The sequence below is a fragment of the Crotalus tigris genome, unplaced genomic scaffold (assembly GCF_016545835.1).
Source record: "Crotalus tigris isolate CLP2741 ecotype Arizona unplaced genomic scaffold, ASM1654583v1 scf7180000019636.1259824, whole genome shotgun sequence".
NCBI lineage: Eukaryota > Metazoa > Chordata > Lepidosauria > Squamata > Viperidae > Crotalus > Crotalus tigris.
The window spans coordinates 442,180-465,000 of record NW_024097633.1 but is presented as its reverse complement, the minus strand read 5'-3'; the positions used below and the strand labels follow the sequence as shown (position 1 = coordinate 465,000).

The following is a 22,821-nucleotide window of genomic DNA, read 5'->3' as shown; positions in this document are numbered from 1 at the left end:
CCTAGCCTTCTAGACCAGAGGTTTTCAAACATTCTGTTCTGTTCTGTTCTTTCTAATTTATCTCCATCATTTTTCTTCTCTCCAGAATGAAGAAGACTATACTTTTCTTTGAGCAGTTTAAACTTGAATATACCCAAATTTGATTGAATCTTAATATGATTCTAGCACTCTTGAAATTTGCATGTGACTGCTTTTGGCTTTAGTGGCAAGCCCATGTGATTTTATTAGCAACAATACAATATAGATTTAAGGTGTGTGTAATCATTTTGAATAGGAAAAATGATGATTTGCCATTGCTGTTTCGGACTTTTTTTTTACTTTCCAGGCTACCCAACAGATCTATGATAGATTGTGATCTCTCACCTAAATATTAATGTGCCCCAACCATGCTTAAATAATTAAGTTGGCAAACTTCTGCCACTTATTGTAGACAGCCTTCTCTGCAAACTTGTAGATTGCTTCAAATTGTTTTCTGAAGCCATATTTAAGCATGTGTGGATGAACGATATTTCTGCCTCAGATAAAATCCAGGTAATGTTGTTACTATTCAGGTATACTGATTTTAATTTGGCATTTGATTAAGACCATAGTGTATCCATCTATACGGGGCAGAGCAGACGATAATAAATGCCTGCGTGTGTATACCATGTTTGGCTAACCTGGATTCCTCAGTCATAATAGACAGGCTTGAATTTGTTCTATTCTGACTTTGTATTACTGTACTGTGCTCCTGGTCTTGAACCTGATCTCTTGAACTAACTGCAAGTGTGTTAAAGAAAGTATCATGACATTAATTATGGTGATAAAGGGAAACTTAATTTTTTGACTGATAAGCCTGCCCTCAAAGGGGTAGAAAAGTTTTCAGACTGGAATATGGTTTGCTATATGTAGCTCATTGTTACCAGTCACATATCTTGAATAGTTGCATCCTTTCTAAGGTCCATTAACTAGCAGCTACATCGGGGGTGTCAAACGTGCAATGTCACGTGATGTGTTGTGACATATTCTGACTTTTTTGCCATTGCCGGAAATGAGGTGAATGTGGTTTTGCTATGATGCATCTGGCTCGTGGGCCAGCAGTTTGACACCCCTGAGCTACACAATAGCTTCTTATCTCAGAGACTAAGTAATTAGTATTCAGATGCTGGCCTGCCTGAAAATCTAACAGCATTAACTACACTGGGAAGTCATTTTAAAAAATGGAAGAAAGCATTGGTGTTCCACTTCCATAATGATGGTAAAAGAACTTCATGGATGAAGTGAACAGAAACTGAATAAAGCTTGAAGGTGTTTTTCTTTTATCTTTTTTAAAAAAATTGAATATATTAAATCTCTCTCTTAACAGATCTTCCCTCCCAATATTTGAACCATCTTAATAAAAAAATATAATTCTGTACAAATATAATATAATATAATTTTGTACAAATATCACTTTTATTTATTTTCTTTTATTATTTTAATGTCATTAGGAAATTTATCCCAGTTTGTCTAAATTTGTCATGAGGGTGCCACACACAAAAAAATACTACTATTAATTTTATCACATTTTGTCCCCAAGTAGAAAAGTTACATTTTATAAGATTATTATACTAATTTCTATTGAACTGGACAAATTGCTTTATGAAGCTTTATTTTGCTTGCAAAATTTCATTTACCGTATTAAGGGTATATACCTATCCATGGGAGTTATTTAATCAATTGTGATTTTACCATATTAGTTATGTAAGAATCTTCTATATTTCATTCAGAAGTTCAAGGCTGCATATATAGCAGTCCCTTGCATTTTTCTCCACAATTACTCCAAGAGGTAGGTTGAGCTGAGAGACATATTTTCAGAAGCTGATTTTACTGGAGAACAAGAGCCAAATACCTTAGAGTTCACATCAAAGAAGCAAAATAGTGGAAAAAATACTGCACAAATTCTAGACTCAAAGAATGGAAATAAAATCCAATCCAGTAAAAATACATTGAATTGGGTTGAGTCCTATAGGTTAAACCAAGTTAAAAAAAAAACATTGCTATACATTTCAAGGCTAATTGTATTGAAACTGCTATACTAACAGAATCATACAAGTCTGAATGTCCTCCCTTCTTCCTCGCTCCCTTTAGCTTCATGAGAATTAGAGACTGGTCTGAGTTGTTTTCTCAAGTTTCTTGGAATGGGATTAAGCCATGCTTCCCTGACATTCCCCTGGTAACCATTCTCTATGACATCTACATGGTCTTCTGATATAAACTGAATCTCACTTTTAAAAGAATCATTTATTGGTGTATGTATGGATGGATGGATGATGGATGGATGGATGGATGATGATTAGATCTGGAAAACTACCTGTCTTGCAAAAGATTCTGGTTGGCTTGCAATACTCACAAAAAGACCAAACAATAAAACTATGTGGAAGAGCAAAACAATCAAACATGCCCCAAATCAACAGAAAAATAAGAAAGGCTGCCCTCCCAAACTCCATGTTTTCAACAACTGAAACAGCTTTGGGGTGGAGACTATACAAATCTAAAAACTGAATGTGATAGCAGAGCGTAAGTGGTGAACAAAATGGCATCTGGGAGATCTTTAATTTTTACATTGTTTAACAAATAGCTCTCCATTTACAATCTGATAACTAGGTCAAAGATTACTGTATAATGTGGTATTTACTGAAAAATATCACTGTGCAATAAGGATTATAGAGAAAGTCTACTGGTATTCATGTCAGTGAAAGAGATCCTTCATATATCTGTCTTTTACAATCAAGAACCCTGGAGATATTTTGGAACTGTAATTCCAGGCTTTCCCAAAAAGTATACTGAATGGGAATTCTGTGAGGTATAATTACATCTGGAGGACTGTGGATGTATATAGTATATAAGCCAAGGACTATGGCCACTTTCAGAAAAGGTTTGATCTCTTGGGTTTTTATTCATGATCATGTTGGAATCAGCCTAAATTCTTTTGTAATGAAGGAAGCTAGCAAATACTACCTGGTGAACCATAGTTATCCACATGGTGCCCTAATTAATGCAAATAGCATGCTGTGTGTTGAGGCTGCTTGAGCAACTGATAAAACATAGGCTATTTTCAAACAGGAAGCAATTGTATGTGAAACTGCTTCTCGCAAGGATAGAAAGTATAAATTAAAGTGGCTTGGCTGAAATTGCTATATCCAAAGTAATGTAAAGGAACATGCTTTAGAAAAGGAGGATTGTTTGGAGGACATACTGAATTTACCACAATGAATAATCGAAACAGTTTAATGGGACATAACCTCTACCTATTCCACTTAAAAAGTGCTCTTTTTATGAATTCAGGAGGCACATTTTTATGAACTTATGAAGATAGTAATGGTAACAGGCACTGGTTAAGCCAGAAACATGTGCTGTAAAGCTGTGAGTAGCATACAGTACTTATGGTTTATATCAAACAGAATTTTGGAGTGCTCCAAGTATCACTTCTGAAAGGTCCATATAAAAGAACAACACAGGTTAATAAAAATGTGTGCTGATTATTAATATATAATGTTCTTATAACAAGAGGCGCATGGTGAAGTGGCTGAAAATTATGTGACTTAGTCTACCATATTCCTTTATTGGTTCTTTATTGGTTCTTTATTGGTTCTGTGTATCTTCTTTTCCATGTTCTCTTTTCTATGTTATCTTCTTATGAAATTGCTACTTTTTTCTTGGTCTGGTCTGATTATGAACAATGATCTAGCTAAGAGTTATTATCTTTTTTTCAATTTATTCAATAGAACCTTAAAACATCTGCAAATTACCTATATGTCAAATCATACTTCAAGGCAAAATAGCAGTGTTATTAAAAAAATAAAATAAAAATCCCTTTTTCATTGAGCTTATAATCATAAAATCAATTAAATTTCTGCAACAAGATACTGATTCATTTCAATGAACATGTTCTGGTCATAGAGGTAATCTGATTAATCCATAAAGAATAATACTTGTAACTCAGGGTTGAAATAAAGGGCCTTTGGTACTCTCTGAGCTTGGTTTTTTGTTTTTTCAGACGTAGCACTAGCACTGATGATGTTACCTAGTTTGGATAATGATCTGCCTACAATAAAACCACAAGCTCAGAGATTACCAAGAACCCCCAAATCTGACTACATTCACTGATGCATGGATCCCATCTGATTCACCTTGTAAAACAATTTGAATGGCTTTGAATTACTATAGGTCACAGTTGACCTATAGTAATTCAAAGTTGACCTTTATTGCCAGTCAAAGTGTTTCTAAGTTGGGGGATTTCAAGATCATGTACACTTTATTAAAATTACCTGGTCTAGAGGATATTTAGTTTATGAAAGGGGATCTCAGACTGTGTATCTTCAGTACTGCAATCATCTGAGCTTCCTCCTTCTGTACTTCCACAGTTGGGTTCTTTCATGCCATTGCTTTTTCATATCATATCTTTCCCTTATTATTGATCTCTCTCATCCATTGGTCATCTGGGAAGTAGTTGGTAGAAACCAATGGTATGAAAACAACTTTCCCACATCACCGGCATCTCTCACCTGTGGGCAAAAATGGAAGGAAGGGAAAACCTTTTAAGAGGACACATCCCTTCTTTTTCTAGGTTCTGTTAACAATTTGTCAGCGGGGATGTTGCTGGGATAGCCAGCAGCATGAAATGAGCTTTCCTGTATCATTATTCTCTTTTAGTCAGATGAGCAATCTGAAGAAAGATTCCTCATAGACACCACCAGAACTACCCAGCTTGGAGATCCTTCATGAGGTTTTAGGTAGACTGATTTCTTCTGCATCACCACATAGGAGCTCAGCTGGCTGGCCATCTTCTCTCTGCTTACAGATTGTGGGATCCTTGTCATATGTGGAAGAACTGGCTCTTTCATAACAATAACAATAGGTATTGTGTTCCTGGAAATTTTCCATCTTTAGTTTTGAATGGGCTTGCACTTGAGGCCAGGATGACCTTTGCATAGACTCCTCTGATGTGCCAATTGTGCTCTTTCCTGACTCAATAGTTCTTTCTCGTGATCACCTCACATGAAGTTTACTGTAATGGACTTTATATTGAAACCATTTGGTGTTACAGTTGGTCCAATATGCAGCAGTCAAAGCAATTATAGGCACATCTAAGTATGTCCATGTAATGTCTCTGCTACACATATTTATTGGTTACCAACGAATCTTCAAGTGCAATTCAAGTAGCTGGTTAGCAGGCTTTGTATACAAGAACCCAGGAGGCACATTTTCTCTGTTGCACTACTTGTCCTGTAGAATAGAATTCCTGTAGACTTAGATCGTCCTTATCCTGCAAGCCTTTAGATGTTCTTTAAAAAAAACCCTGGAGTAGGTTGGTAATATATACACTTGATGTATTTGTTGGTTTTGATTGTAATATCTGTTTTATTCCATTATCTTATTTTCTTTTTGGTTTCTTTTTTTGGTTATTTTTAGGTAGAACTAGTTTTAATTATGCAACACTCAAATGTGCTTTGAGTCTGGGACAAATTATGGGTGTTGTTTTTCATGTCATGGCTTACTAAACTTTCAAGCCCATTCACCCCACTATATCACATGTATCATTTGTGTTATGTTGTCATGATTTGTACTACATTATGGTTTTTACCAAATGTTGTACCCCTCAATCACCCATAAAAATTATATAATATTCTCACCCAAATCCATGGACGCTGCATTGTTTGTATAGTCATAGAAAATTGGTCCATGGGTTGACAGAATATTCTTTGGCAACATTGTTAGTTTCTCCTAAATAACATTCAAAAAGATTGCTCATCCAGATTTTTTTTCTTTCTTTTTACAACTTTTTAATCCTTTTATTCAGGACTGAGTCAAGGCTGAATGGAGCTGAGCATTTACTGGCTGAATGCCCTTCCTGATGCCTATGTGGAATTCACAGTAGATATTTTCTCTTTGCGCCCTGATAGAGAAACATCTGCTGCTGCCTAGGATTGAACGCTCAACCTTCAGAGTGGGAGGCGAGCATCTTCATACCACCACACCACTCACTGCTCATCCAGATTATTAAAATTAAAAAAGTCCATTTTAAATTAAGATAAAACAGCTTTAAATTAAATACTAAATGTCTTCAGATGTTTCTAAAATGATTTGGGAAACATTCAGAGTAACAAGAACTATTGTACGATTCCTCACTCATTCAGAATGGAAGAAATGGATTCCTCACTTGTTTTATCATACAAAAAGATAGATGCTCTATTGAATTTTCCACTTCACTGAATGTTGGCTAAAGTAATTCTCTGGCTCTTTTACCAAAGATGGTTTAAATATATTAGATATGAAATATATCTTAAACAACAATTTGAAGTAAAACAGGTGCTGTATTTCCACATCTATTCTATTATCCTTAATTGGAATAGCAAACCTTTACTGCCATTATTTTCATAAAAATATATTCTTTGTCAGAAATAAAACTTGCACATAGAAATCACTTAATAAAACTGCTGAACTGCTAAATAGCACTTATTTCAACAATATAATCATACATATACAGTATAAGGCAGATGACTTATATCTTTTAATCTTGGTGTTGAAAATGTCAAACTCTTTCCATGTGGGATATAAGAAAGACTTGTAATAACTCATAACTGGCTGGCTCATTTTGCAACTGATGCTAAACCAATTGCCTAAGCAATAGGCCAATTAGGTAAATTTTATTGAATTTTAATGCAGTCATTAAATCAGGGACTGGATGTGGATGTATTAATACTTGAATTCCATGGGATGCAAGTTAATCATGATCCAAAACAGATTTGAAATGCTTCCTCTTCTTCTGGAATGTGGTTATGAGTCTGGATTTCTTTCTATTTCCCAAACAAAAATAAATGTCTAATCTTGTGGGTTTCGTGAAGGTGCCAAATCAGGCTGGCATGGAAAAAGTGATCATGTTTAGTCACAGAGATGGAGACATTTTTTGCAGCTCCCTCTGTAGGGTTCCCTTTCCATGTTCTCTTTTGTCTGCTTTATCTTGGAAGTAAAGACTAATGCCAGCATTTCTTGTTTGAAAGCACATTTTTTCTCTGAAAGAAATTATATTAGAGTATCTTTCTCTCAATTGTTCCATCACTTTTCACAATCATTTCCCTGGATCAGAAAAAATATCAAGAAGTTGCCTAAACATTACTCAAATGTCTATTTAGGAAATTGTAGTATTAACTCACTTCTGGATAAATTGATAAGGAGGGGGTTAGGCAAGGAAGGTTAAAGGAAAGATATGTCCTTTCATAAAACTGATGTAGCAATAGGTTAGGGATAGTAGCATTGTCCTTCATTTTCAAGGGAAACTAAAGAATGAAGGCGAATATATGTGTCCCAATATAATGGTGCAGGATCCAATCTGGGTCGGTCATCCGGATGAGGTTTTGTCTTCTAAGCTTTTGAATTTTTGCTGAAGCCATCTTCAGGGAACTTCTCTCTAGAAGAGTGTGTGCTGTTCTGTTTGTTGTATTTATAGTGCCTGTTGTAAGTAGCTTTTTAGATGTTGATTGGGGTGTGTTAATGGCCGGTTTTTAAGTTATCAGCTGTCATTTTCTTGTGCTGCCAAACCCTTGCCTTCTAAGTACTTGATAGGCTAGTGGTAAATCAGCACTCCTGTTGACTGATGAGAGGCCTGTTTCCCAGGCTTCAATCACTTCCCTGGCTGTTTTTGTACCTGCTTGTCTAACAATCAAAGTTGCTTCAAAGTTGAAAGTATGTCCTTGTTCATTGCAGTGTGAGGCTACCAATAAGTTCGGGTCTTCTCATCTGACCGCTCACTTGTATTCTTGCAATTTGATGGTTAGCTTCCTCCCTATCTGTCCTACACAGTCACAGGGGCAATCCATGCAAGGAATTCAGTAGATTACATTGGAAGTATTTCTCACTTCCAAGTGATCTTTGCAATACATAAGTAAAAGATTTGGAAACTAAAGAAGGATTTCTAAATCAGAAGGAATGATGGAGTTGAAGAAAACAGAGGGGAAGAACATTTTCTTGGTTTTCGAAAGTTGGGGCGATGTAGAGATTAAGGATAAAAGAGGCATTGAAAAGATTGGAGTGAGGGCCAACAACAGGACACCTATGTGGCTTCTCTTTTAATTCCCCCCCCCCAAAAAAAAAACATTATTAAGACACATATTATATATACAGTATATGAAGGGATGTATTTTCCAAATAAATGTTTTATGCTATTTCTGTCATATCTGTGGACTTTAGATTTATATATACAATATCACTAGCATAACTGCCACGTATGATGCTTTGTGATGTATTTATTAGCAGAATAATATAGATTATAAATTAGGGTTAGCTAACTTGTGCTTTGTTGTCTCTAGTTTAATTTATTGTGGCTTATGGACACTGGCCAGTGGTGGGATTCAGCCAGTTTGCACCAGTTCAGCAGAACCGGTAGCTAATTTTTTGTTACCCAGGCCCAGAATGGATTTCCAGAAGCGGCATCCATACAAAGAAACAGTCGTTCACATATTTGGCTCCCACCACTGACAATGGCCTTATTTTAAACCCCATTGGGCTTTGATCACTTGGGTGTGGTCACCACCTTGATGATTTTAACTCTTCCCCCACAGATCCCCAATAGTAGCATATGTTTATGTATCATAATCAGATTGATAGGTTTGTCAGTGGAATGGATTATCACCTGTATACTTTAGTGAGTGCCATAATAGCACTAATTAAAACATTTTTTCTTTTCAGTTTAGCATTCATCTAGACACATCTCATGGCATTTTTAAATATATATACTTTGCTTCCTTTATTTTTTCTTTTAGATAAACACTCTACTAAATAGTTGCAACAAATAAATAAAATGAAACATTTATCTATTGAGGCTGTAAGCTTTGCATTGCAAATTGATGAGGAATTCATAATTAAGAAGGAACCCATAATTAAGTACATCTGCTCTAAGCAGTAGTAATTTGCAACTGTGAATTAATGCACTTTTATTGCCATTTGGAGAAACATTTGTTTTGGTTATTGTTTCAGGGTATTTATTCATTTATTCTCCCACATTACTCATCTCTTGCATGTTTATCTTCAATTGCCTTTCTCTTTTTCATAATAAAGTTGAAGACAAATTTGCTATAAGTCTGTAGTGTAGCTGCAGATACTGATAATGCAAGCAACACAGATAGTCTCAGAGACGGAGACGGAGACAAAAATGCACTTTCTCCTTTCTTGGCCCTTTCCTGGGTTGTCCCTCACTGTCTCCTTATGGGAAGTTTTCTGGTCAAGTGCTGATGCCAAACCTCCATGATTAAATGGGCTTGCTGTCTTCCTGCTGGTACCTTTTCAACAAGAGCATAACTCTATTTTCATCCATCAGGATACAGGTTTGCAGACTAAAGTGTGTGAACCTGAAAAAGATGATGAAAGAATATGTTATAAGGGATTATATTACTGTTTGTTTCTAACTTCATAAAATAAAAATAGCTGCATTCCTCCTCTACCTGCCACTGTTTTATTGACCAAAGGAGCTTAACAGAAAAACTTCCAAAGCAATATTGAAGAAAGGCTGAAAGGCTCTTGACTGAATGGAACATTGCATGCATGTTTAAGGATTGGGGCACAATTGTCCCCTCATCTAGGAAGTTCTCACATACCATCCTATATTATTCAGGAGGAACCCAATATTAAAGCTAACATATTTACTCTGCCATTTAGCAGTTAACTCCCACCTGTCCCTTGAAATGCTAGCAAAAGGCAAATTAATACTCAGCGGATCTTTCTAGAGAGTCACTTTGAGTTTTCCCTGGCCCACCTTGACTTGGTTCTTGAAATTAATCTGTTCAGTTGCTAAGTAGGCAGAAAGAAGAAATAGGGGTGGCAGAACAACGGGAAACAAAGGCAGATTTTCTTCCTATCTTAGATTGCTGGCATTTCTAGCATTAGAGGTTAACATATTGTCTGCCTGCTTTTAATAGAAACATTCTTCATGCATTCTAACAAATCATGTATCTCTGAATTCTGCATATAAATTTGTAATTTTTTCAAGAGCTTATAATGACATTGATAAATGATGTAACTGAAACCCTATAGTTGAAATACAGCTTTAATTATGGACACCTGAGTCCTTATTATTCCTTATATTATTTCTGTCATAACACTATCTTGTCCTAGTAGCTGGTCTTCTAGTGCAATTTGCTTTATCAGCAGCTCAAGAAATGCAGTAAGGTATAGCAGCCTCTGTCTATGTTAATTTACTCTGCTCAAGTTAATATAGATCTGTAGGGTTTTTTTAAAAAAATCATGCAGAGCTACGACAGTGAGTTCACAGTTAAGTTATTCCCCAAATGCAAACTACATATGATGCTGAGTTTCACACAGCAGTTTGTGTTTGTCTTTTTGAAGGTAATTCAACATTAGATGCTGGAATGAGGAAAGGAAAAATGGATGACAGATGCGTAGCAAATTCCTTTCCAGCTCTTTGTCTGCTTAAAATCATTTTACCAATTGCTTTTCCATTTTGGGTGAAAGCACACTGTGAGCCGATATTTTTTTTCTTCAAATGGAGAAAGCAGCTAGGAGATAGAGGGAATCCATTTTGACCAGGATATAGCAATTTATTTATTTTTTTTAAAAAGGAGCCATTCAGGTTTTCCTCCCAAAATTGATGCTATATTGAAAATAGCAGCTGCTTTGAATTTTTAAAAGGAAATTCAAACCAATAGATGAAACAATAATAAATGAAGAAATTACTCCCACCAGTCAATGGTACAATTGGGCAGAAATTAGGGCCCAGCACAACAAAATTAGGTAGGGCTCTGAGTATAGCAGACATGGCTTACACTTATACACTAAAGTGTACAACATGTATTATTCCAAAATCTGATTCAGATTAGGAAAGATATAATTCAAATAAGAGAGTTAATGGCAACAAGATTACAATCAGTTCAATTCAAAATCAGATTTAATGACAAATGTGACCATAGGCTTAAATGGGAAGGCACCAAAACACTAACAGCTGTTTTACTTTTTGGTAAAATGGAATAAAAATAGCAGAAGTTTCAATATTTTGTTAAATATTTTGTTGCTCAATAGTCCAGCAAAGAGTTTGGATAAAACATTAACCAATGTATAAATTGTCCAGTTAAAGGAATTACAATGTTTAGAGATTATTTTAAAATAAGTTTTTAAAGAAAAGTCTGAGAAGTTTTGCACAATAGGATTAATGTGGATATATGATTAAAATAATACTACTATGTATAAGATGCAATATTTTAAATCTCGTAACCATTTACACAAAGAAGATAACTGACAATACAAGAGAAATTCAGAGAACTAGTAAAAATAAATTAATTTGGGGCAATGAATGGGGCACATGGAAAATGAAAAGAAATGAAAGGAGATAAATGCAAGCTAACACAAAGACTAATGGACTATATATAGAAATTAGACTGAGACTTGATAAAATATAACAATAAAAGAATTTGTGGATCTGAAAATAGAGTATCATGCACAAATGCATTTAAATGCATAATGATAATGAATTGATTTTTGAAAAGCAACAAAATAAGAAAATACACAAAAATAGACCTATTCCCCACAGTATTCCAATAAGTAGCATTTGCAGAGGTGATAAAATTTAATGGCCAACCACTATGTTTCTCATCAGAGTATCCATAATACCACTCAGCCCTCCTTCAGATTTAGATAAGTGGATATGGAGAGTAAACTGGAACAACATTTGGGGCTCTGCAAAGCTGTAAAACATCAGAACATTAATCAAAACTCAGAATCTCTCAGATGTTATTCTTACTTTAAACAGTTTAATGACAGAAATACCAGCTCTACAGCTATAATTGCCACACTGTTTCTTTTTAAACAACTGAACAGGGACAGCTAATAGGAGTTTAGCAATGGAATTCAACAGGAGGAAGAAATAAAATGGAGAAAGTCTACAGAAACCGCATACTTAGCTGGGTGAAAAGGTCATTTCTAAAATACATGCTGATTGTGAAGAATATGTTCTGAGAGTTTCAGATTGCCCATTTGTGGAAGCTTTAACAATTGTTTCTTGCTGAGTAAGCAGAGGTTACTTCAGATGTTATAAAAAGAACATAAAGCAGTCAGTTTGAAAGAAACAAACTGAATTGATCGCAAGTATTAATTGAAAACAATGAAGTTTATGCAAACTCTTTGCTCTGCTCAAATAAAAGAATCACAACAATGAATTTCTGTATTTCAGTTCTTCTGGAAGAATGAAAGTATCTAGGTCTAGGACCAAACAAAGGAAGCACTGCAATAGAAGCTGATGCAGAAAATGCATCAGCTTCTATTGCAGTGCTTCCTTTGTTTGGTCCTAGATATTTTCATTCTTCCAGAATACATTTTACCAAAGCTAATTTTCTTATTTCAAACAGTGCTTGTTAAACTTACTAAGAATTTTTTTGATGATTTAAATGCAATGATTTTAAGATTTTAAGTTCGCTTAGCGAAAATGTTTAAAAATGTTTCGGATATTTGCTGGAAATGTAAACAACAGCCAGGCACTTATTACCATGCCTGGTGGACATGCCCTATCGCTAAGAAATATTGATCTAAGATTCATAGATGGTTGGAAAAGATGATGAAACTACAAATAAAATTTAAACCAGAATTGTTTTTGTTAAGAATATTAAGACCTAATTATGGTAAAGAGAATGACTACTTGATATTGCATGTTTTAACTGCTGCAAGGATAGTATTTGCCTAATTTTGGAAAAATGAGAATCTACCATCTGACCAGATTATTATTACCAAAATTCTAGAGTGTGCAGAAATGGATAAACTAACATTAGAAATGAAAGAAAAAGATGATTCAATTTATTTTAGAACTTGGGAGAAAAATTATCAATGTTAGAGACACGTTAGAACTTGAAGGATTTAATATTTTAGAATAGATGACTGATTTTTAATCGAGTTCTAACTATCATTTTGATGATACGATTACTTTTCCTGACTTACTGATTTTCATTTGTTACTTTTGATTGTTAGGATTTATTTTTTTTATTTTATTTTATTTTATTTTGTGATTTTATTAGTAGTGTTCACTTAATAGATCAACATATTTGTTTACTAATTATTTTTAATATGTTACAGTTTAAGCTTTGTTAAAAATGGTTGAATATGATACTTACTCATTATTATGAACCGGACAGTTGCTTGTTTGTTGAAATATGTGATTGTACCTATCCTTATTTTTCCCTAATCCCTTATTTCCTTCCCCTCCCCCTTTCCTTTTTACCCTTCCCTTTACCATACTTGTATTTTTCCTATTTTTCCTTACCTATATAAATTTAATAAAAATTTGTTAATAAAGAAGCTGATGCAGAAAATGATTTACTAGAAGGATTTAAAAAAAATCAAAGGGAGGTATATTTTCAGTATAAGACAGTAAGAAGGGAGGAATATTTTCAGTATAAGACAGTAAGAAGCTAGAACTCAATAATTTTCAGCCCCTAACCCTAACTGAAGAAACATGTTTAAAGCCTCCAGTGAAGAACAATATAAGATCAAACTGAAAATGTGATTTCTGAGTCTTCTTTCCAAGATTTATATAAAAGATTAGGAAGTTCAACTGCATTTAGGAGAAATGATCTAAAGCAGGGGTCCCCAACCCCTGGTCCGCACAAACAAGCAAAGCCCTATCTGTGGGATGCAAGCAGCACACAAAACCACACATTCTCCGGTCCGTGGAAAAACCTTTCTCCATGGAACTGGTCCCTGGTGCCCAAAAGGTTGGGGACCTCTGATCTAAAGCTTGTGAAACAATGATTCTGATAAGGTAAGACTCTAGATCTTTAACTATGTTTAGTTAAATGTAATTACATTTCAAATTTATACCCTCTGACTAAATACAGGATGAAGCTGCTAAATGTTTGTTTGTTTGTTTGTAAAATTACAAGATAACTCTGGGCTTATAATATTGTGAGAAACATTCTTACCATTGCCTATCACAATTCTTAGAAATTAAAGTCACCCATAAAAAAACAAAAATAATATGTTAAACAAATTCTGAAATATGCAGTATTTGATTCTGTGTGGTTAACATTTTTAGGGGGATGTTGAAAAGAATTATGAGATAACTATTTTCTACAAGCAAGATTTTATAGTTTGATTCACCTGCAGCTTGATGAGTTATATTTATAGTTTATGAGCAAGTCTACTGATATACAGGTGCATATTTTATGAGAGGAGATTTCAACATGCAGCAGCTACAAAATGGGTGGACATTACAAAGTTAGTCCTCATTGGCCTATAACTATTCTATTGACAACTATATGTAAAGGCAATTATAGTTCTATGAAAGTTCCTAAAAATGTCTGAAATATTCTTGTGTCCAAATCACAAAAGTTGTTCTGCTAAGAATACTGTAACTCTGGTCATGTGGTTGTCAAGTAAGAAATGGGGTGAGCAAAGGTGTGGAGTGCCAGACAGTGTCTTTGATTTCCAGGTGCATAAGATCCAGGATGATTTGTAGGATGTTTGACTGTATCCTAAAAGCATATTAGATGAGTTAAGTGAAAAAGATAGACAGGATGAGATCACATGAATGTCTGGTGATTCTTTTAAAACCCTTCTCGCCTAGCTAGAACACTGGGTGATGTCAAACTGAAATCTGTTCTTTTTCATGCCTTATAGAGTTCACTTAACTGTTAGCTAGAATAAATGAGACTAGATTACTACTTAGGAGACTACAAATGCTAAAGACAGAGTTTAGCTTGACAATTTTAAAAAAATGGCTTAGCTAGGCCATCAGGTACTTAATCAATGTTGCCATGAATTTGAAGTGATGTTAGCAAAAGAGATAAATGCATTTAGATAAGGGTAATTAGTAAGATGTACAAAACTCAGATTCAAAGCAAGCTAAAATTACTTGAGAATTATCCTTTCACTTCTAGGTCACTAGTTCAGATGTATACTAGAGCAGTGGTAATGGCAAAGTAATGCCGGTTATCCTGGGAGCCAAAAGAGTATCTTTTATTTCAAAAATATTTACAGATATTTGCACATAATGGCTGTGTTGACTTCGCACAAAGAAGCACAAACTTGCCCAACATATTTTAGCTTATTTCTACATGTTATGCAATATAGTTAGCCAGGACTAAAAGACACAGAATAGAAATCTGTATTTATTTCTTCTCAATTCTCCAAACTTTTGCTACTAAAATACAATAAAGCATCTTGTTTCAAGTTAAAAATAAGGGTCACATTAAGAGCACAAGCCAAACCTATTCCATTTATGCAGCAAAAACACAGAGACTTTCTTTTCCTGCCCTTTTAATCCATAATTATGGACAGACAAACCTACTGAAATTGGCCATTTTCATACCAAATTCTGATGTTCTGATTTCACCTCCTTTGGGGGTGGGGTGGGCTTGGGGGAATTGACTTAGCAAAGATCTGTCATTTCCCCCAATGAATTCTGATATTTTTGTGTGTGTGCCTTCACAACTTTACTTGATACTCTCCAATAGCTTCAGGAAGGTTGAGAGAAAGTATGTTCACAGATTACCTGCTCTTGCACTACCGAAGCCTTTATGACAGATGATGATACTTCCCAGATCTAGAAGTTTTCCAGAAAGGTGCAGGGAGTTCATAACGCTCTGACTGGTATTTCAGTTTCGCACCTGGTTGATCTAGAATAGAGAGATAGCAAAAATATTTGGTAAGAATTCTCCTTTGAGACATTTTCACAATCATTGATCTCAAGCAGTTCCTTTGGCTCATTACTGAAAGCAGGGTGGTAATCTGTGATTCTTTTGACTTTGGGGATCCCATGGAAATGGACAAAGTCTTCTATAATCTGAGCCCTATAATTATGAGCTTCATCCAATCTTTTTTTTGGATAGCCAGAAGCATCATGAGCAGCTGGATTTTGGAGATAATGAACGTTTCTCTAGAGGTTGGTATAGTGCTGAAGGAGGCAATAGTGTGTCCTATCCTGAAGCAATCCTCCCTGGATGCATACATATCTGATAACTTTTGCCTAGTCTACAGTTTTTTGGTGACTACAACTACAAATGATCCCAGAAGATTTATAGATCCTTTCCCATCATAGCCAAGGTCACAGGCTTAATGCCATTTTGGTGGACCCTAAATTAGGATCTAGACAAGCAGGGTGTATGTCTTGATCTTATAAGACCTTTCTGGACCATTATTCTGGACCACCTATAAGAGTTAGGTTTTGGGAGCACCATCTCATAATAGTTTTACTAATATTTGATTGGGTATTTCTATTGGGTGATTATAGAATGGGGGAAAGCATTTGAACCCTTGATTACTCCAGTGTGGAGTCCCACAGAGGTCTCCCCATTAATTGATAAATTAAATTGATGAGACAAATAATCATTTTAGAGTGGGGTGAAATTAGCATATTCATGATATCAAGTTATACATCGCCACTCTGGGCTGAGCCTGAGATGTCACTGAAGTTTTGAACTGGTGCCTGGAGGTATGATGGGGAAAACCAAACTGATATTAAATTTACTGAAATAAAGTTACTATTTGTCTATAACAACAGGCCCAGTAGTGATTTAGGATCAGGTCTTGGTCCCACTAAGGATGTTCAAGATCTGGGTGCTCTCCTGGACTCTAGACAGAGGGAGTCTATAGAAGTTTGGGCCTAGTATATCCTAATGGGCTTTTGGTATGCCAGTTACAATACTACTTGATCCAGGTTGTCACCTTGATTGCCGTACAACTCAACATGAGACAGCCTTTGGATGTCTAAAAGTTGCAGCAGCTAAAGGGCTGGTGGGACAATTGTGCTAAAGCAGAATAACAATAATACTAAAATCCCCTCCTTTGTTACTAATATGTTTCCATGTTGTTTCAGAGTGCTGGTTATTAGTTTCAAATGTGGCATAGCAAAGGACTGGCATCTGCCTATCCAGCTGGGGGATATTGAAGGCCTAATTTTTGAAAGATGCATAAGAAATAGACAAGATGAACGTTTCAGTGATAGTTCCCATCCTCTAGAATATTTTGCCTCTGGTGGTCCATGTAGTTCCACTAGACCAGGTCTGCAATCTTGACAACTTTAAGACTTGTGGACTCAGCATAGCTGGCTGAGGAATTCTGGGAGCTGAAGCCCACAAGTCTTAAAGTTGTCATTAGACAACTGCACTAGACTTTCAACTCAGCTGACTAAAGATTGCCATCACAGGTTTTTTTAAAAAGTAATTGTTTCCCTTGGAAACAATTTTGACTTTAATTTTGTTCGTTGCCAGAAACTTTATGGTTAGATGGAATATAAAAACTATAAATAAATAAGCAAACCAACCAACAAATGTAAATAAACAAGCAAACCAAGCAACCAATCAACTTCTCATCTTGTTCTTAACTTCTTGGATTGCTTAATATGTTCTTATGATGGATGCACCATTTTGTAGGATGCTCATAATAATTCTAAACATTTCTAAATGTGTCTCAAAACCTAAGACTATTGGGGATTCCTGAGGATTTTGTTCATTTTCTTAAATCTTAGTAAGTATACACTAAGCGGTAGTTTTTTATTGTGATTTTTTTTAATAGTTACAACATAGATTACCTTGTTATTTTACCTATGGACATAGGTTTCCTTCACACAACCAAATTTTCCGTCTGTGATATGGGGTAACTAAAAAGCATAATGTTAAAGAGACATGGAAGTTTTAACTGAGTAGTTTGATATAGGATCATTTATTTGTACTTGAGGGTTATCACAGAAAACACATGTTTAGTCCTGATATCAAACTGAGATTTAATTAATAATGTCAGAAATGAGAGAATCTGTGCTAGCCATAGGGAAAACAACCACTATAAATTGTTTTTTATTTGTTTGATTAATGTGCTAGAGCCAATGTTTGCACAAGACAATTTAAAATATATCTGCAATAATGTCAGTATTTTCAGTTTAGTGATAAGGATGCAAATACAATAATAGTGTCAAAAGTGTCATATAGTTAAGTGCCTTTATATCCTTATGCTACAATTGCCATAGGTGAAGTAGGTCCTATATAATAATTTGACAATTATTTGTAGGGTGGCATTGTCTGATTTCTTTGTACTTTCCTCATATTTTTATTGCAAGTGAAACTGCCACCATTGCATTTTGTATGTGTTGTTCATTTTCCCTATGAGAAAAGTTTGGGGTGATGCATAATTTTTGACTAGTTTTACAACATTCAAACCTGCTGCCTTTTGCTGCAAGATATTCAGTAATATTTTTTTAAACTACATTGTTAATCTTTTCTCACTTTTTTTTACTTCTGAATCTATTTCTTTTTACCAAATTTCACATTCCGTTCTGGTTAATTTAGTCCTCCAGGCATTCAATAAAATCACATTTAGGGCTAATGAATTTCCATTAATATCTGCAGGTAAAAATTAATTTAATGTTTTAGAATATAAATTAAATCCAGGTTCTTTTAATAAGTCTAAGTACAGTGGAAATAGCAATGGTTCTATTGTGAAAAAGGTGGTTTCTCTGCATACACAGAAAATGAGAGATATTAAACAAACTTTCCAGGAGAAGCCCTTTTATACATACGTATACATACATATACACACCGTGTTTCCCCCAAAATAAGACCCAGTCTTATATTAAATAAGAGATCTTATTTTGGGGGAGGCAGTAGGTCTTATTTTTCCCTCCTCCACCTGCCTCGCCTCATGGCAGCCGCACCAACAGCCCCATCCAGCAGGCCACGTGGCTTTTGGTCCACTTCTGCAGCCACTCGCAGAGGCCGTGTGGCTTGCTGTGCTGTGCCACTGTCACGAGGTGAGGCAGGTGGGGGAAGAGATGGAGCTGCCCCAAGTGTTCAGTAGGCACCCACTTTTCCCCCGAATAGAGATCTGACGGAAACTGGAAGCTCAGTCTGCTTGCGAATGGTCATTTGGAGATGGAGCTAATGACTCGGTTTCAAAGCACTCCATTCTCAAGCAAATGGAGCTTCCAGTCTCCATCAGATCTCTATTCGGGGAAAAGTGTTTGGGTGCCTATAGGATGCTTGGGAATAAAGCAAATAACTTAGTTCCCAAGCGCCCCATAGGCACCCAAACACTTTCCCCCACCTCTGCATGCGGACTTACCTGCTCTGTACCAAGGGACTGGCAGGCTGCAGCTGCTGCCAGACACCATCGGCCCCTCTGTGCTCGCCACCGCTTGTGCAGTCACACAGCCCCGGGCTTATTTTTGGGCTAGGGCTTATATTAGGTCCATCCCCCAAAAACAAGCTCAGGCTTATTTTTAGGGTGGGTCTTATTTTCAGGGAATCACAATATACAACAAGGTAGCATAGTGGTTAGAATGCAGTATTGCAGGCTAATTCTGCTGACTGCCAGCAGTTTGATTCTCAGCAGCTCAAGATTGACTCAAATTATCCCAGATTGTTGGGAGCAATATGCTGATGCTTAGAGAAGGCTGTAAAGCTCCGTGAAGTGGTATACAAGTCTTAAGTGCTATTGCTATATACATTTGCACGCACACACACACACACACAATTTGATTCCCATGTCAGGGTCTCCCTTTGATGCATCCACCTGCCCCTTATACTTGTATTGTTTATTTAAATGTATTTTGCCCTTAGGGAGATCTCTGGATGCAGGCAGTCCTGAATCCGGGTTTTCTGAGATCTAAACCTAAAACCCTAAAGTGCTCCAGCTATGCCTGCTGAGGAATTCTGGGAGTTGAAGTCCAGACTTCTTAAAGTTGCCAAGGTCGAGAAACATAGAAGAATCTTGCTTCACATAACTGCAGTTTAATAAAGATGGCAATCAGCTGTGAGTGAATTGTGATAAAGCAACTCACTCCCAAAGAGAATTTTACAATCCATGAAAACACTGGTGCTGCCCAAACTGCCGCAAGAGTCAACAGGAATAATTAGCAAGCCTCTATCCGCTGCACAGTTGGAAATAAACTCTATCCATTTAGATGAAAGAAGGTACTCTGATGTAGAAGAAAGTACCTTCCAAGTGGGCATGTATAGAGTTGTTTTAGACATTTCCCAAGAGAAACAGTGGACATATAGCTTTTCTATGCGTTGGCTGTGGATTATTGTTTTTCTACAAGTTATTAAAATGTATATTAGAGAGCAGTAAAGAAACTGATCATCTATCCAAAGCACGAATGGCAGTATGATTACTTTAGGGCTATTCTGAAAAGCTGATGAGATAGCAAACGTTAGTGAATTCTATTAAAAAGATTAAGCACACACATGTGTGTGTGCATGCACATACACATTCTTTTTTTATTGGGAATGGTTAATATGATTTTACAACTGAAGAAGGATGGAAATTATGAACATCTGCAACGAAATTGGTTTTCTGTGAAAAACTGATGAATCACTTACCGCCAATGACTGGAAGGAAAAATACTTGTTTATACCCTTATGTAATGAATTTTTATGAGGTGAAGTTTGCTGTTTATAAAAAAAATACACTTTAAACTGCCAAAGATGTAAAATAATAGAATTCCAAATTCAAAGCAATGCATTACTGCAAAGACAATCACAAGTTGAATACTATCTGCTCCCAAACATCCAAGCAATTCTATTACTCTTTAATGACATTAAAATGTTTCATCCATCCAGTTAAGTGGGGATGGGAAGGAAATGGATGAGTGGGGGGGATAAACTGCATTCCAATTCAAAGTAGAGAGTAGATCTGCATTCATAGTTTCTGAGTTCCAGAATATCTTTTTCTTCCTCTTGGAAAAAAAGACTCAGGGAGCCCAAATATTCGTAAAGAATAAAACTATGTTCCCTAGCAACTGTTCCAAAAACAAAACAAAAAAATAAAACAACTCCCCCCCCCCCAAAATTAAATATCGTAATGCTTTCTGCAGTGGAAGGAATCCAGATTTAAGATGCACCTCTGCTTCATTTTGGTACGCCAGTTTCACAAGGTTGTTCACAACTGAAAAGAATGATGTTGAAACTCAAAGACTTTTTTTCTTCCTTTGGTAACTGCAAAATGGTTTGTATGATTGTATCTCTAACAGTTGAAATAATTACACTCTCTAAAGACAAGAGAACAACTTTAAATAGGAGTGCAAATTAACTCATGTTCTTGCTTGTGGCTAAGGTGGGGAGACTGAAGCAGTGTGCCAAACTGGTTGCTAAACTAATGATTACAACAACTTAATTACCCTCAGTGTGCTTAATATCAAACCCCCATGGATTCATAGTGCAAACTGTAACTCTAGTCCTTGTTGGGCAATTGTTTGGGAAAATTAACCTGCTTAGTTAGCAAGATGTATATATAATACTGAAGGCCAAAAGTTGTCCTCTTGAAATTGTTCTGCACTGGATGACGATGAAGAGGATGAGATGATGATTTTCTGGCAGAAAACCTCTGCAAAGGTATCTTCACTGCCAGCATTTTTTCAATGGCCAATATATGTATTTCTAGAGCAATCAATCATTGTCCATTCTATGGTGGAATCAGACACTGTTACTTGCACTGGCTAGGGATTCAAGAGAACTAGGTTGTGCCATAGTTCATACTCCTGCTTCCAATCGAAAGGCAGGCTACTGAATATTTAAGAATAACCTTGATTGTTTTCCTAATTTGCCATCTCTTGACTGCTCATCACTAATATATAATCTTGGAGAACATATTGCATGGTGCCAACCCGGTTCCCAAGCTAGAGAAGAGCTTCTATCAATACAAAGTATGAGAATGGCATATTCTTTTGAGGACTCATCCAGTATTAATGTCATATAGTCCTATGTTAATTTTAGTTTTTAAAATTTGTATGCCATCATTTGACACCATTTTTTTTTTGTCTGACTTAATGCTAGGGTACACAATTACAAATCAATTTTTATATAAGATTCTGTAGCTTGTACAGTTAGAATAACATGGAATTCGAAGTGCTTGTATCTCAAAAGAATGTGATCATAATCAAATACATATGAACTTTTTAGGAAAAGTAACCACTTGGGTACTTTTTTTTACTGCTTTTCAAAAAAATATAAAATACAAAGAAATTGTAAAAAAAAGTTCAGGGGAAGGGAAAAGGAAAAAAAGCAAAATTGAGAATGCAGTAAAAAAAAAGGAATGAGCTATGAAAGAAAATAACTTCTGCTCTCTTTGGTGCAAATACAAATATAAAATAGAATATCCTTTTGAACTAAGTTATATCATTAACATGCCATAATTTTATAATCAATAAACAAATATAAACCATATTCAATGAGCAGTCCTCATTGGCACTAAATCCACATGGAGAGAATTAAGCAGTGGGGTACCACAAGGCTCCGTCGTAGGCCCAGTACTCTTCAATATCTTCATAAATGACTTAGATGAGGGAATTGAAGGAGAACTCATCAAATTTGCAGATGACACTAAACTGTCAGGAGTAGCCAACACCCCAGAAGACAAACTCAGGATCCAAAAAGATCTAGACAAACAATGGACTGTATCCAACAAAATGAGTTTCAATGTGGAGAAAAGCAAAGTTTTACATTTAGGCAGGAAAAATCAAAAGTACAAGTACAGATTGGGTGAGACCTGGCTTAAAAACAGTAACTGTGAGAGGGACCTTGGAGTCCTAGTTGACGATCACTTGACTATGATCTAGCAGTGTGCAGTAGCAACCAAAAAAGATTATACAATCCTGGGTTGTATAAACAGAGGTGTAGAATCAAGATCACACGAAGTATTAGTATTGTTTTAAAAAACCATACCTGGAATACTGCAGTCAATTTTGGTCACCATATCACAAAAAAAGATGTTGAGAGTTTGGAAAAAATTCAGAGAACAGCAACTAAGATGATCAAAGGCCTGGAGACTAAAACATACAAAGAACCCCTGTGGGACTTGGATTTGGCTAGTCTAAAGAAA

At 35.7% G+C, this 22,821-nt stretch overlaps 1 protein-coding gene across 3 annotated transcripts in view; it reads right to left on the bottom strand.

The window, feature by feature from the left end:
* Positions 1-8,737: 8,737 nt before the first annotated feature.
* The window catches only part of PEX2 (peroxisomal biogenesis factor 2), a 34,236-nt gene continuing 20,152 nt past the window's right edge, over positions 8,738-22,821 (bottom strand). For 2 of the 3 annotated variants that reach the window (XR_005559216.1, XR_005559214.1), the window contains exons 2-3: positions 15,506-15,629; positions 8,738-9,365 (exon numbers count right to left, since the gene is read on the bottom strand). The gene's annotated coding sequence lies outside the window, so the exon portion shown is untranslated. Of the gene's footprint in view, positions 9,366-15,505; positions 15,630-17,542; positions 17,683-22,821 lie in introns of those variants that run through there. The other variant, XR_005559215.1, reaches the window with a different exon arrangement.